This window comes from Microchirus variegatus, assembly GCF_963457635.1.
Source record: "Microchirus variegatus genome assembly, chromosome: 11".
In the NCBI taxonomy this organism is placed as follows: Eukaryota; Metazoa; Chordata; class Actinopteri; order Pleuronectiformes; family Soleidae; genus Microchirus; species Microchirus variegatus.
This window is the reverse complement of record NC_139812.1, coordinates 11,407,872-11,418,767: the sequence shown is the minus strand read 5'-3', so window position 1 is coordinate 11,418,767 and position 10,896 is coordinate 11,407,872.

Here is a 10,896-nt window from a genome sequence, read left to right as displayed (position 1 = left end):
TTAGAAATAATGATTTTTATTCAAAATAATAATTGTGCCCCTTTGTCGAACCAGCAAAACTGTTTTCAGCTGTGCTAACATCATTGCACAAGGGTTTTCAAGGGTTTTCTAATCATCCAATAGCCTTCTAACACAATGTACCATTAGAACACTGGAAATGGGCCTCTATACACCTATGTATTCCATTAAAAACCAGACGTTTGCAGCTAGAATAGTCATTTACCACATTAACAATGTATAGAGTGTATTTCTATTATATTCATTGAAAAAAGAGCTTTTCCTTAAAAAAATAAGGACATTTGGCCCACGGGCCGCGAGTTTGAGTCCCCTGCTCTAGTACATTGATAACATATTGTCTTCCCGGGTAAATATAGTGTACATTGTTGGCAGCAGTCATCACCCTTTGCCTCAGAGATCCTTCAATCCAAAGCTGCAGATGATCAATGCATTTGGCCCAAAAGTGGAAACAGACTAAGGCAGTATGAAGATTTGTCTTGTTGCAACAGATGTTTGAGTTGATTTATGGAGGCGAAGCATGTCTCATACAGCCTTTGAAAACCTTCCGACCGTCCTCATATTTTAGCTTATAGTTTGTGCTAAAAATAGCTGCAAACGAGACTACAGCATGCGCCGTATTTATAGCAGCTATATGTAAGTCTAGAGGTCGGGGCAAAGCAAGCGCTCTCTGATGAAAGAGCTCGTGAATTTGTGAGGTGAAATATAGCCTAACATGTGTGTGAAGTTGGAAAACATGCATGTCGACATGAATGTAAGTATGTGTGCGTGTGTCCACAGTCGGCTGGCGATGAACACGCGTCTGCCCAGCTAGGTTAGTGTAGTGTGCCAGGGGGTCAGCGCAGGCTTAGCACCAATGGCCATTATATAACAGTGTCACACAGGCATGTGGGGCAGGCAACAGGCAGCGCTTTCAAACCAGCAGCAGTCGCCATGGTCACCACCGCCAAGATGCTGGCACACCCTGTCTGTGAAAAGCAACTTGTTGCACAAGAGGAAGAACTTGACAATCAATGGAAATAGATGGTCATAAACACGGTTGCACAAGCAAAATACACACCATGAGGCTTGTGGTTGAATATTACGTAGGACTTTGAGAGTCCAGGCTGCACAAAAGCCCTCATAGCAGGCTAAAGATTGTTTAAAAAAAAAAAAAAACTTTATATATATATGAATATTGTATATGAACCAGTTGGGCTTCTATTTTCTTGTATAATAAATTATTCTATATAACCTTCACTGAGCAACCATCACTTCAGTCTCACCTTGTGTTTCAGTGGTGTGCATGGTGCGGTTGTGGTGAATCATGTGTCTCGTAAAGGGCTGATCTTTTTTTGGGCCTTTTAATTAAACGGCATATTAATGTTTTGTGTGTTAATTTGAGCCACAAACAATTAGCCCGTGTCACCTACTATCTTACAAACCTATGGAAGAGGATTAGGGCCATGTGAAAAAAAAATGGAAGCAAAATAGCGCTCACATGAATTTGCTCATTTATGAATTCAAAACGGCCCACTTCCTGTTGAGTTGAGGTCGTGGTCCCAATTTACTTTATTTGTTTGCCTTTGGGCTATTAAAAGTTACCACCAAGTTTCATGAAATTCGGTGCAACTTAAACTTGGCTTGCACCATCCACGTTTCACCTTAGGGGGCGCTTTAGGGTCCGGGCACTATGCTAATATCCCATTTTCGCCAGTTTCAAGAGTTTTTATGCACACCCCCCCCCCAAAAAAATCACCGCAATGACAACAATCTGAAGGATAACAAAAGGGTCTTTGCACAAATTTGTGTCTGAGAATCTGGTTTAAATGATGCCTACATGACAAAGACTTTGTTGTTTCAATAGGTAATTGTTCATCTAAGCAAAAACAAACATGATGTGATGCGATCAAAAGGTCTTGCAAAAGCGGACCTAGACCGGAAGTTCCAATTAATGCTGTTTTTAGTGTGTATCTGCGTCATTACCTTGTTTAAGAAGCCCTGAAGGTTCTAAACAAACAGTTCATCCACTGCTGAGAACGCTGTTTTATTGTAATCTCGGGTTCAGCAAGATCTCTGAAAAAACCCGGTCCGGTTACATAAACAGCGGTACTCCTGAACAGCAGATCGTCCTGCTCCGGGCACTAGTCTGGGCACATCCGGTTGCATACATTGAACCGCAGAAGAAGAATAAAGTCCTTTATGGAGGTGTTTCATGAGCGACAGTGTCTTCTGACTCTGGGTCTGACTCTGGGTCAAAGTCATAAAAGGGACTGTGGCGGAGAGTCGTGAAGAAGCTATTTTTAAACATTGTTAAAACAATTTTTTTGATAATGAGTTGCAGTGCATCCACCATTCCAGAGGGGGGAGCTGCACTTCTGAGAGCAGGTGTGCTGAATTTGTCACTTCCGGGTATTGGCCAATCACAAGACAGTTGGGAAGGCTCTGCGCTGGCTGGCCAATCACAACACACTCTGTCTTCTGGGTGTGAGATTTATGTCTTAAATATCGCGGCTCAGGACAGTGTCAGAAAAGACAGATGCTCGTTTACAGCAACTAGGAGGTTTTTGACCATAAAAACAAGTTAATGTTTGTAAGTAGACCTCCATAGCTCACATATAATGTGCAACAGGACCACTCTATGTGAGCTTTAAAGTGCGTGGCCACGGCAACCATTGGAATTTTGGCCTGTAACTTTGCCGTACATTGACCGATCTGCACAAAACTTCATAAGTGATACAAAAGACCCAGGCATCAGGATCATGAAAACTAAGTCCAAACTAGTCACATAGCACGGCGGCTGCGAGGGCCTGTCCAATGCTGCCTGCAGCTTCCTGTGATTGTATGTGATATAATTTTTCTATGTGGCTAAAAATCAAGGTTCCATTGCCTCAAAGACTACAGAGAATGTCCACTCGCAGGGATTAGGCATGGCAGTATAGTACCAGATGTAACCGCAGCTTAGCAAATGGTCAGTTAGAACAACAAATAATTAATAATATCCTGTCAGTCAGTTGCCACTTTAAAGCGTCTGTTGATCATTTGATATAAGCAGGTTTAGCGGTGGTAAATTACTCGACATCTTTGCCATTGCTCTGAGTGAGTTGATGGCCCCCGTTAAGTACGCTGACCCCTTTAAAGGTGCAAAGTCCAGTCTTAAATGTATCATGGGATGTGTTGTAAATAAAACCAAGGTGGGAAGAGAGATGGAGAAAGAAGATAATTATATCATGCAGGTTATCTCCTTTTTGGCATCAGATAGGGCAGGTTTTGCCGACAGAGTATCTTGCATGAGTTTGAGGAGTGCCTTTGGGGACCACAGGCTGCCCGTGGAGCCAATAAAAGACTGGCAGTGGGGGGAAAGAAGACACCACCAAGGGAGTCTGGAGCAGGGGGGAGGCATCCAGACAACAGCTCTGCAAATCCACCGGCCCTCCCTGCCAAACAGCTGAACCTCAAAAACCTCATGCAGGGCAAGCTGCCACACGCCACCATTATCTGAATCCCTCGACAATGAAGATGACATTTTCATGCGAGTATGACAGAAACTACTGGACACATACATGCGTCTATAGAATACAGTTAAACCCATACAAAAAAAGTAGACTTTTCCCTGCTGAATTGCTGCTGTCTTTGCAGCAAGGACAACCTGTCCTGTACAAACTCTACATTCTTGGCTTTATAACAGTATCTGGGAAAGATGAGATTCCCAAGGCACGGGCTAATATGATGGCCTAGATGAGTAGAATGTCATTAGAGAACACAGAGTGCTGCCGCAGGCAGGCACATGGCACTGAGAGGGTGGTGTAGCATACCACACCATCTGCTGAGTCATAATGGGTGCAGTGGTTCCCACTGCTGCCTGCAGACTGGCCTGGTGGTCACACAGACGACGCTATAACCAGACAGAGATGAGATGAAGGGGACGCACTTTGCTTTGAATTCTAAAAAAAAAAAAAACTGTAAACCGGTGTAAATAAAAAGGAAAATACAGTTTTAAAGTGGATAAGTTTCCTCAAAAATAGGACTGTAAATTATTAGAAAACACAAATGACACGTGGAAGGCATGTGCTTCCCCTCACCAGAAAAAAAAATGACTAACAACTGGGACACAAAGGGAAAAACAGATTTTAATGACTTCGCAAAAGAGGTGCAACCAATGAAATCTATCCCTGCTTAGGTTTCAGATGTCCTGAGAATATCTTTGTCGCTTTGTCTTTCCATTCAATATCCTTTTTCTGACTGGAAACAAAAGATTGTCAGGCACTCGCTCTCCTACAGTGAAGTTTATAGGAATCAGAACGTACTGATGAGGGTTCAGATGTGAGTATTGTGGTTTAAAATGGCAGATTGTTTCTGTGGACTTTGGTGCAGGAACATTAGGCAGGTGTAGAATCAAATCTGCTTTTCTTTGTGTCCCTGCTCAAATCACATTTTATTTATATAGCCCACAATTACAAAACACAGTTTTTCTCACGGGGGCTTCACAGGGTTGGTAACCTGTCCTTAGACCCTCAGCCAGGGTAAGGAAAAACTGCCAGGAAAAAAAAACCATGGTAACAGGGAAAAAGAAAGAGGTAGAAACCTTAGGGAGGGATCCACTCCCTGGACGGACAGATGTGCAGTAGATGTTACCCAAAACATACAATACACAATTATAAAAAAAATAGAGAGTAAAAAGTCTTTAAATGCCAGGATCCATCTGGATCAGTGGGTTTGTCGCAGCCTGTAGCGAAGGCTGTTGTGGTCAGAGACTTGGGGATGAGTCCTCGTTTCCGTCCTGGCCTCATCCCGTTCGCTGGTGGCAGCAGAAAGTAGTTGTAGCCGCGAAACTGGATCTGGATCCTGCTGGATCCTGGATCCGGTGGTCGTGTGTGGGGGGGGTGCTGTGTCTATCTGGCAGCCATGTTTTTATTTTCATTCAAATGGAGCATGTCTTTCTCCTGCTGGTTCTCTGCACACGATGAAATGTCGATTATGTCAATATAGCCAAACATGAACTATCACTTTAACGTGATACCGCAGCCAGCTTCCAGGGTTGATCAAGATGTTTTGTCTTCTTTTTTTTTTTTTTTTTTTAAAGGGGAACTGTCATGTCATCTATCTTTATATACAGTAACTGGTGGCACATGTTGTGCAAACAATTGGCCGTTTATAGATGAAGGATCGTGAAGGAACGTAAAGCATTTGTTTGCAATCGTGTTTCTGGACTGTTTTATGCTTCATTTAACATCAACCATGAGCTTTGTCTTGAGCTAAAGTGCTAAAACTTAACATTTGGTTTTCTTTTACTGTATCTGCTGTTGTTTATCGGTGCCAAGACGTAAAAATGATTATATATGGTCTCTTTTGTTTCTTTTTTGTTTTGGCTGCCCCTTGAGGAATTTCTCTCCTTGCGTTTTGTTATTATTACTGCTTCTGTTTTTACTTTTTTTGCTCAGTGCGACACAATTTACTCTTAGTGCTCTCACAGTTGTCGCTGCTCCTATGGTTATTATTTTGAAGGGTATTTTCTGAGTTCTCGTTCACTGCTTTTTTTATATACTGCGTTTCGAGATAAAACACATCCCTCTTACCCAACAGTACTAAGTTTCTCTCACTATCCTCACACAGCTGGGCCAGTGGACTGCTGCATGGATGGGGGGGGGGGGGGGGGTAGATGAGGGTGAGGAGGGGAGAGTTAAGTTACATTCCTTCCATCGGGGCTGTGTGTCTGCCAACCAGGTCACTCCCAGTTCAGTCCCTGGAAATTGGGAGGGAAGAATTTCCTCTGTGTCCATACTGGACATGGCCACGAACATACTGAGGCCTGTGTGCACCCAGGGCATGTGTGTGTGTGTGTGTTACCTCTGTAGGACCTTCTCTGGCATAAACACTGAGGTTGTCAGGACCAGTCGTCCTCATGGAGACAAAGCCTGGTTCCAATGAGGCAGAATTGATTTGAAGGCTAAGATTTGAATGACGTGCAGGTCAAGGTTAAAGCTTTATTTAGGCTGTCACCATGCATGGAAGTCAATGCAGAGTCCTAGAAAAAGAAAAGCTGTGCAAACCTGTTTGAAACTAACTTTCTTACTACTATATTACAGGAGAAGGTTGGAAGCAAGGCCAATACAGGCTTCAAGTTTCTGTTCCCAATGCCTTATTTTAAAACCAGTATGAATTATATGGATTTTGAGATGTATTTCCTCCATAATCAGACTTTACTTGCACTATTTTCCTCAATTTACCTTTAGGTATATACAGTACATTGATGTTACCAGACCGCTGCTGACTAAATGTTAACAAAATAAAAGAAGGGCTTAGTTTTAGGGAGTCACAACTTCAGTGCAAAAGTTTAAAAAAACAAAAACAAATCACAGTTTGCATTATTCACTTTCACTCTTTGGCTTTTAAGAGTTGGCACGCAAATGATCCCAATAAATCCTAACTGTGTTCATATCTCTGTCAAACTGCCACAGAAATGACGAGAATGAAACACGAGTACAGATTTGTACACTGAGGAAAGATGGATCTGATGGTGTCCAACAAACGGAGTCCACTACACCCTGAAGAGACCAGAAGAAACTCGACATTGTGATGATGGAAAAGGTCAGCGAAAAACAGCGCCGCAAAACTCTCATATCTCTGACAACTGTGAAGAGACGTTTGCGATAGGCTGCTCTGATCTGATCTGCCAAAACTTTGTCCACAGAGCAAGAAAAAGAGATATGGGTTGGCAGAAAAATTGGACCTATGTTGACTGGAGACAAGTTCTCTGGACTGATGAGAGCAAGTTTGTAGTAAGTATTTAGTTCAACATCTTAAAGCACCATGTGTAACACCCACAATCAATGTTGTAGTCTCACAAAGTACACATACGTAGCTGCTAAAGTACCAAAATACATGTACCTGTACTTTATTATTTATATTTCTTGCAACTTTTACTTTTATTCCACGACATTTCCTCTTACTACCTTTGTAACTCGTTACCACCAAATAAAATCAGAAGAAGAAGAGTTGGTAAGGCTCTGTATTTATATAGCGGTTTTCTAGTCTGCTTTACACTAGTTTTGCCATTCACTCATTCACAAGCTGCAACATGGGGCTAAGTGTCTTGCTCAAGGACACATAGATTAGATTAGCAGAGCCAGGAATTGAACCCACAACCTTCCAGTTGAGACAACTCACCCTACCACTGAACGACCATGGCTTAATCCTGATCAGAAAATGCCTTTTGATACATAAGTACAGTAAATGTCATATACTTTAAGAATTTTACTTAAGTAATATTATAAAAAGTGACTTCAACTTCTACCAAAATCATTTTCTGATAAGACACTTCTTTTACTCAAGTATCCCTTTAAGGTACTTTATACAAGACTGCCCACTATAAAGTATGGAGGTCGAGTATCATGTCTTCCATTGTGAGGCCTGTCTGTATTCAGTAACTGGTGTGTCGTGTACATAGTATGTACAGGTTACCAGTTTTAAAGTTTTGAGTACTGCATATATCCTGCAGTATCATATAAATATTGCAGTCAAGAGTGAATTAAATCACAAAAAACAAAAAAAAAAGCACACAGCCCTACCTCTGCATACCCTGTGCTGTCGAGCACTTACCTGCACAACAACCTATACTGTGAATGATGAGCGATACCAAAAGCTTCCAGGTCCTCAGTCCTCACTGCAGACTAATAATAGAGAGATGAAGTTATTCTGTGCGCACTGCACTGTTGTTTTGTGCTGCGTTACACACACACACGGATCACGCAGAGCGCACAAACAAAAAAAGGACATGTTTGCAGATAAAACATGATGCAATAAATCAGCCTCTTAATTCTGCACAGGCCATTTCACATGCACACACACACACACACACACACACACACACACACGCACACACACACACACACACACACACACACACACACACACACACACACACACACACACACACACACATACCAGTTTCACGTCATCTCTGCAACATGTTTTTTACATTTAATGCAGCATTTTAGTACAGTGTCATCACTTTACCAAATGTGTTGCCTTTGTTCACTTCTCATACAGACATCAGTTGCTAATTAATGCTAATTTAGGGTCTTCCTGTGTGTGTGTGTGTGTGTGTGTGTGTGTGTGTGTGTGTGTGTGTGTGTGTGTGTGTGTGTGTGTGTGTGTGTGTGTGTGTGTGTGTGTGTGTGTGTGTGTGTGTGTGTGTGTGTGTGTGTGTGTGTGTGTGTGTGTGTGTGTGTGTGTGTGTGTGTGTGTGTGTGTGTGTGTGTGTTTTAAGTGCATAACTACTGCAATATGCCACATAAATCAACATTTTTGTTTTATCAACAATTAACTATGTGACTTTGTTTCAAGTGAATTGTGTTCTTTATAATGTAGAACAGTTCTCCTATTCCACATTTTAGCTTCTTTTAGTTTATTGTTTTTTAATTTATTTATGGGCTGCATACATCCTTACTCTGTAGTAGACTGCACACACACACACAGAGAGAACAAAGTAGAATCTCAAATCATATGTCTAACCATATGGTTAATGCAAATCCAGTATCCACTTTTCTTTTTTTCTTGGTCTCTACAGAATGTGTGTGAAGTGGGAAAAATAAGTGCCGGTACTCCCCTTATCCATATGAGCCATTTATGTCTGTGAGTATTACTAAATAATTAGCATTGCATTGCATTACACATGTTGTGTAGTCATTTATTTATTTAAATGTTTTATTCCGTCCATATTAAAATAACTACAAACTGGACTTGTGTTACACCAGGGGTGTCAGACGTACGGCCAATGCGACAGAACCGGCCCACCGGAGGGTCCTTTTCCTGTTATTATGCTGTTCCTGTGGCAAGAAGTCAGTGAATATAACTAAAGGTTAGTGACAATTAGTGAAACACTTAACACTTAACAATAAAATAAATAAATACATAAATAAATAAATAAATAAAAAGTCCAGACACTAGAAACAAACGCTCGACTCTCATGTCACATATACTGTTATTCACCCTTGGAAATCATAATCTCTTTCGAAATAAACTGAAGTACTGGACATTACTGGCTCACATCAAGCCCTGCTAACTAGCTCGCTTACATTGTCGGGTGGCTGGTGATAGCGTACAGTGTCTTTAATGATATGATTAATAAAAAGAGTAAAGTTGGCTAATGAAAAAAACAGACATTAAAACATACTCGAGCAGAGTGAAGCTGCAGTCAAAGGGACGTGTAACTTTTATATAGCTTCTCATAGTAAGTGAAGCCAAAGTTAAGTTAAAAACAACATTAAAATACATTAACAGTGTCATAACCGGGTCCATTTTGCGGTAGGAGGCATATACACATAAGCCGATCTTTAAAAACAATCACTGCATTCCATCAGGCGACACGGTTTTGGCAAGAAAAGCTTTCATTGTTCTTTGAAGCCAGAGAAGAAAGTAACAGGCCACGTTTTTTTTTGTTTTTTCTTAATTCAGCCCCCGTACTCTGATATCAGATGTGCAATTTATGGTTTTATGGTACCTTCGACCAAATCCCCCAATGGACCGTCCTCTGGGGCCAAGAAAAGAAGGGTCACTTCCTCTTTGAGACAGGAAGTCTGTGGGTTTTGTGAAATCTGGTCTTCATTTTGAGATATAAAACTTCTATACATTCCTTTAAAATCAGCCTCTTCCCATGTGTGCGTGGGTTTTCTCCAGGTTCTCTGGTTTCTTCTCACAGTCCAAGAACATGCAGATTTGGGGATTAGGTCAATTGCACACTCTAAGTTGACTTTAGTGTTTAATGGACTGGCGACCTGTCTACGGTGGGACCCCGCTTTTCACCCTATGTCAGCCCTCATCAGCCTGTCCTCATCATTCACCTGTCATCATTCACCTGTTCTCACCTGTCCTCATCATTCACCTGTCCTCCTCATTCACCTGTCATCATTCACCTGTTCTCACCTGTCCTCATCATTCACCTGTCCTCATCGTTCACCTGTCTCATCATTCACCTGTCCTCATCATTCACCTGTCCTCATCGTTCACCTGTCCTCATCCTTCACCTGTCCTCATCCTTTACCTGTCCTCATCATTCACCTGTCCTCATCGTTTACCTGTCTCATCATTCACCTGTCCTCATCGTTCACCTGTCCTCATCATTCACCTGTTCTCACCTGTCCTCATCATTCACCTGTCCTCATCGTTCACCTGTCCTCATCATTCACCTGTCCTTATCGTTCACCTGTCCTCATCATTCATAAACCTGTCCTCATCATTCACCTGTCCTTATCGTTCACCTGTCCTCATCATTCATAAACCTGTCCTCATCATTCACCTGTCCCATAATTCATCTGTCCTCTAAGACTATCAAAAGTAGAAGTTTGACAGTAAAGACATGCATAGGCATAGGTGTTGTATAGAGAGGACTTTGCAGCTTTGCCATCTTAGGTGTACAGAGCTAAGGACTTGTGTGATCAGAAATGTGTCCTGACTTTGTCATGAGAGATCCATAAATATTACTCTATAAATTTTGAACAAGTTGCTTAATGTCCCCATAAAGAAGACACTTAATAATGTGACTGTATTACTGTAACGCTCTTCCAGGACAGGACAGAATCACAGGAGTAACTTTTATGAAGTGTGTGTTAGGGTGTAGAACCCTTCTCTGTTGGTAAACCCTGCAGGCACAGTATTAACATGATCTCTCCCTGTAGATTTCCGAATAAAACACAACACCTGCCTGTGTGTTTGCGCGTTGGTGCGGCCCGGGGCGGTGCAACTGTACACTCACTACAGTAGACGACACTATACCACTGGTCCCGCACAATCTCCAGGGTACAGAACAGGCGGTCCAGCAGGGCTGCTTTAAAACCATGTCATTCAATTACTGCATTTTTGTCAATTACTCTTTCACAGAAAAAGATCCTGTAGCGCTAAACC